The sequence below is a fragment of the Triticum dicoccoides genome, chromosome 3B (assembly GCF_002162155.2).
Source record: "Triticum dicoccoides isolate Atlit2015 ecotype Zavitan chromosome 3B, WEW_v2.0, whole genome shotgun sequence".
Lineage (NCBI taxonomy): Eukaryota > Viridiplantae > Streptophyta > Magnoliopsida > Poales > Poaceae > Triticum > Triticum dicoccoides.
Window position 1 is genome coordinate 153957848 of NC_041385.1, and position 5156 is coordinate 153963003.

The 5156-nt window shown below is 38.4% G+C and overlaps 1 pseudogene; it reads left to right on the top strand.

Annotated features, from left to right (window-relative positions):
• LOC119275293 overlaps positions 1-5118 on the top strand; it is a 6189-nt pseudogene extending 1071 nt beyond the window's left edge.
• The last annotated feature ends 38 nt before the right edge of the window (positions 5119-5156 follow it).

Consider the following 5156-nt stretch of genomic DNA (forward strand, 5'->3'; position numbering starts at 1 on the left):
CCATGGGGCAGACACCTTAAGGACAACTAATTTATAGAGTTAGCATGGGTTGTATCTGATAGGTTTTTTTGGCATGGATTAATGATAAACATATGTTTATATATATATATATATATATATGAGATTCACACTTAATTATCAAGTCACATGTGAACTCGAAGTGTTCTGTTTTCCAAAATTCAGTAAACAAGTTTGTCCACCAGGCTCAATGAAGGGGACCTTAGTTCGGGTGATTGGAGGCTTACTAGAATGATGAAACAAGCTGACCTAATATATAATGAAGATAATCTATTACAAATACTCAAAGGGCTCGAGGCAAAAGGAAACTGGAGGCAGGCCGTTGCTGTTACTGAGTGGGTGTACAATGAGAACAGCTACAAGCATCGAAGAAGCAGGTGATTTTCTGTTTATGCATTCATTTGATACTCATTTCTTTATTTCCATCCACTGTAAGCATAATTTCATGGTACGAAATTATGCTGGAATATCAATAACTTAACTAATATAATTATTCCATGTCTAGGTTTGTGTATACGAAGTTACTGTCAATCCTTGGGAAAGCATGGAGGCCAACTGAAGCATTGCGGATTTTCACCATCATGAGGGTAGTTTTATTTTCCCCCATAATCGTAATTAATTAATTTGTACGTTTCCCTCTTTCAAAAAAAAGAAAAAGTAACTGACACAGATGTCTTATCTTGCTTCTCATCAGGGAGATGCTCAAATATACCCTGATATGGCTGCATACCATAGTATTGCTGTTACACTTGGTAGAGCTGGCCTTCTCAATGAGCTAATTAAGATAATCGATTATATGAGACAGAAGCCTTCAAAAAAGGTAATGATGATGCGGCGCAAAGATTGGGATCCTTTGTTGGAGCCGGATGTTCTCGTTTATAACTCGGTGAGAGTAGCTTCTGCAGCTTTTCTTTTCATTCATTTTTCCTAGTTCCCTCTTGGAAGAAGTGTTGATCTTGTTGAAAGTTGATTGTCTTGTCACTTCGACCTTTGGTTTTATAGGTTCTTAATGCCTGCGTACTATCACAGCAGTGGAAAGGGGTATTTTGGGTGTTCCAGAAAATGCGATTCGGTGGATTGACACCTACAGGAGCGACATTTGGCTTGGCAATGGAGGTAACATGTTTAGTTGATAATTGGTATTGAAATTTGGGTAATTTGGTAACATTTTTCTATTCTTGTTTGGTATACATATTTAGAAATATTTTGTGCCATTTATATCTCCAGGAAGATATTACTAACTTATTTGATTATTACCATGTTTTAAATTATTATTACGGATAGTTAAGATACTATTCTAAAACTTATTACCATATTTTAAAACATATTATTGACAAATTGTGTTTGTTTTTGGGAACCACAACTGTTAGTTAGCCAGGCCTGTCTTATTGCATATATTCTTCAGGCCGTACACGCATCTGGTTTAGAAGTGTTGGTCTCTGTTTGTATTGTTCTAGAGATTCAGTGCTCTGATTTTTCCCTGCCTATATTAATATTAACCTTATGTCAAGTTATTTATCTTCCTCATATACCTGTCCTTTATCTCATATCTTCATTTGTCCAATCTGTTCCACTCTCAAGGAAATAATATGGTATCACATTTAAGAAAATTTTAGTGTTTTTTCTTTGTTGAATCTGTCATTTGTTTTGCCATATTGTTATTCTTACCGGGGCTGCTTTCTGAAAGGTTATGCTTAAATCCAAGAAGTATGAGTTTGTCCAGAAGTTCTTTGAAAAGATGCAGAGAAAAGGGGTGCCTCCAAGAGCGATAACTTATAAAGGTAGCATTGCAGTAAGCTTCATCTGGTGTATTGCGTTCATACATTGTAGTTATTCATTGGGTATGTTATTTGACATTTCAGTTATGTAGTTGACCTTCAAATATTTGCACTCAGTGTTAGTAAGAGCCTTCTGGGAACAAGGGAAAGTAAATGAAGCAGTTGAAGCAGTTAAAGACATGGAACAAAGAGGAGTCGTTGGAGCTGCAAGTGTGTACTATGAATTAGCTTGCTGTCTTTGCAATAAAGGAAGGTGGAAAGATGCTATGTTACAGGTTTGTGATTGATCATGTATGCATTTATATCTGCAATTATACTGCTTTCTTCTTTTTGGTGTAACTAGTCAAATAGTGTTGCCTTTTGAGGTTTGTGCTAGCTATATGATTTGATTTCTTCATCGAGATTTGTTTAGAAAAACAGCTCAGGAACCATGCCATATGAATGTGATAGCTTTCTTGGGCTGGCAAAAAAGCTGAAGAAAAAAGATGCTCTGATCTTTGATGTGTGTATGATCATCTGAGAATAGCTAATCTGGTTGTTACTCGAGAAGCCACGAGGTATGAATTTATGCCCGCTAGGGGTTGTCGCCACCTCAAGCTGCACTTATCTGCTGAAAGTTGAGTTCTGGCATGCAAAATCTCAAATGCTACTAACACCAATGATGGTGTTTAGCTTTTGAAGTCTTATGTGGTAATGCCTCATTGCTTCAGCACAACATTTTCAGGATTATTTAAGGTGCTGTCTTTCTCAGTTTGTTTCAAGTTTTAAATTAGTCTCTTGCTCCCGCTGTTCACAAAGACGCGTTGTTTTAGAATTTGAGTCGTCAAACTTCCTTAACTTTGACTGGTAGTTTGTACCGAACTACCTAAATTGATTATATTTAGTATTGTACCAATATATTTTTATGTAAAGCAAGTCCAAGAATATATATTTCTACTTTAGTAAATAGATACTACGAATATTCTTGGTCAAAGTTGTTTATGGGATACCATGTCTTGTCCAACGCGTCATATATTCTACAACAGAGAGCACAGAGGATACGTCTTTCCTCTTCTATTGCAGGTTTTGTTTTGTATCTCCACTCTGGCTCCATTTTCTTCACGGAGTCAAATTAAGTAATCTTACCTTCGCAAAACACTGGCATTACTGTTTTGATTCCTTATTGCACAAGTAATATCTCCATGTGAGGGACTTGGAGAGTAAAGAAAAGAAATGCATGCAATATATTCTTATGATAAATTTTCTGTTTCAGGTTGAGAAGATGGAACAGCTTCGCCTGACTAAACCACTGGAGTTCGCATTTACTGGCATGATCCTAGCCTCTTTTGATGGTGGATATATCTCCGAGTGTATCTCGATATTTGAGTCAATGAAGGACTACTGTACTCCAAATATTGGGACAATAAATGTCATGCTAAAAGTTTATGGACGCTGCGATATGTTTGGGAAGGCAAAAGACTTGTTTGAGACCACCACATATAGTGTTTGTAGTTCTCAGCCACATATCCGTGACCATTCATCACTTAAAGCAGACATGTATACATACAGCTCTATGCTTGAAGCATCTGCATCCGCTCAACAGTGGGAATATTTCGAAAATGTATACAGACAGATGACACTTTCTCAACACCATCTAGATCAAAGCAAAAATTCATGGTTGCTCATCAAGGCATCCAGAGCTGGAAAGGTGTGTTTATTATCTACTACCCCATAACCTTTTCTGAGATATATGACTTCGCGTTTCGATTCTTAACACAGTACTAGCTCAGATCCATGTTTGAATAATATGTTCAAGATATCGATGCAAATATGGCGTTTTACATCCTACTCCCTCCGTCCGAAAATACTTGTCGGAGAAATTGATAAAAATGGATGTATCCAGAACTAAAATACGTCTAGATACATCCATTTCTCCGACGAGTATTTCCGGACGGAGGGAGTATTTAGCAAATAGAAGTAAAGTTGTGTTCATCATGGAGTTAACATTTGTTTGCTACACCCCTGTTTGTGTGACAGTTTGTACTCTCCAGAAGAAATGTGGCACCTGAAACTCCACCTTATAATGATCGTCATTGTCATCATCATCCAAGTTGTTTTTATTTCTTTCATATCCAAATTTATTTTCAATTTGCACCGGCAGATCTTCTTCAAGTTTGTCCTTTTTTGTGCATCTGACCTCAAGAGAGGGCATTCCAAATACCTTTAGCCTGCTAGGAATTGCAGTGGAGTGTGCTTGCACAGAAGGTGACCAAGTGCAGAATTATTTACTCATCGTGCTTTTGTTTTGCAGCCCTATTTGGTGGAGCATGCACTTGATTCAATACTTGAAAGAGGAGAAATCCCTGACGTAGAGCTGTTCGCTGAAAATATTTGCCAAACTATTGCTGAAAGCGACCATGGAAGGACACTGCATCTCATGAATACTATGTCTGCGGCTTCAGTCGAGATGAATGAACAGCAATGGAGTGATCTACTTCAGCAAAATTCACATCGATTCAGGGTGGATGCGTTGAAAGACCTTATAACGCACCTCAGTACTAGTGATGCCATCAAAACAGATCCCGGACTCGGTTTTGTAAGAGCATTGCAGTCCCAATGTGCGACAATGTTGGCGAAGGACGCTCAAGAGCCTCAAGCAGATAATTGTTCACATAGCAATCTGATGGAACAGGATGAGCTCTCTTGCAAGGACTCATTGGGTAGTCATGAATTCTCTGATTCCAGTACTGATAGCCCTGTATCAGGTGTCAAAGATGGCTTGGGTGGGGACATTGTACTTCGTGGTCCGCATTCAGAAGACGAACATCGTAATCTTGCACATTGGGGCACACAAGTATCTGCGATCGACAAAGTACTTGATTCCATGAACTCATTTGGTACCTGTAGTTCATATGAAAAGATGCCGACAGCATCAGAAATTCTCGAATCATGGGAGCAGGAGTGTGTTGAGGACATATTTGTTCCGAAGAGGAAGCAGAGCAACTATGAGAGGATAAATGAATGAAGCACTTGAGTATGTTGTTTGATGTTATTAGTGTAAAATTCTCACATCAATTAGAACTGGCCTGGTTAATGCGGAAATTATGGAGCCCCACAGGCTTTGGCTGCTTCTGGTTGTTGTGATCCCACCAGAGTTATGTAGAAGAGTAAACCAACCTGTGAGTATTTAGTTGCACACATGTTCTTGTTTTGCACAAACTATTTACGGAGATGTTGATAAGTGCTGCTCCGGGGTGGTAGTTTAGGGACAAACCCGTGTAGTATTAACTTCATTTGTAAGAAATGGATCTGTACCATTGGATCGAGAAGGATACTGAGGTCTGAGGCACATGTTCTTTTTTTTTTTTTGCGGGTGAGAGG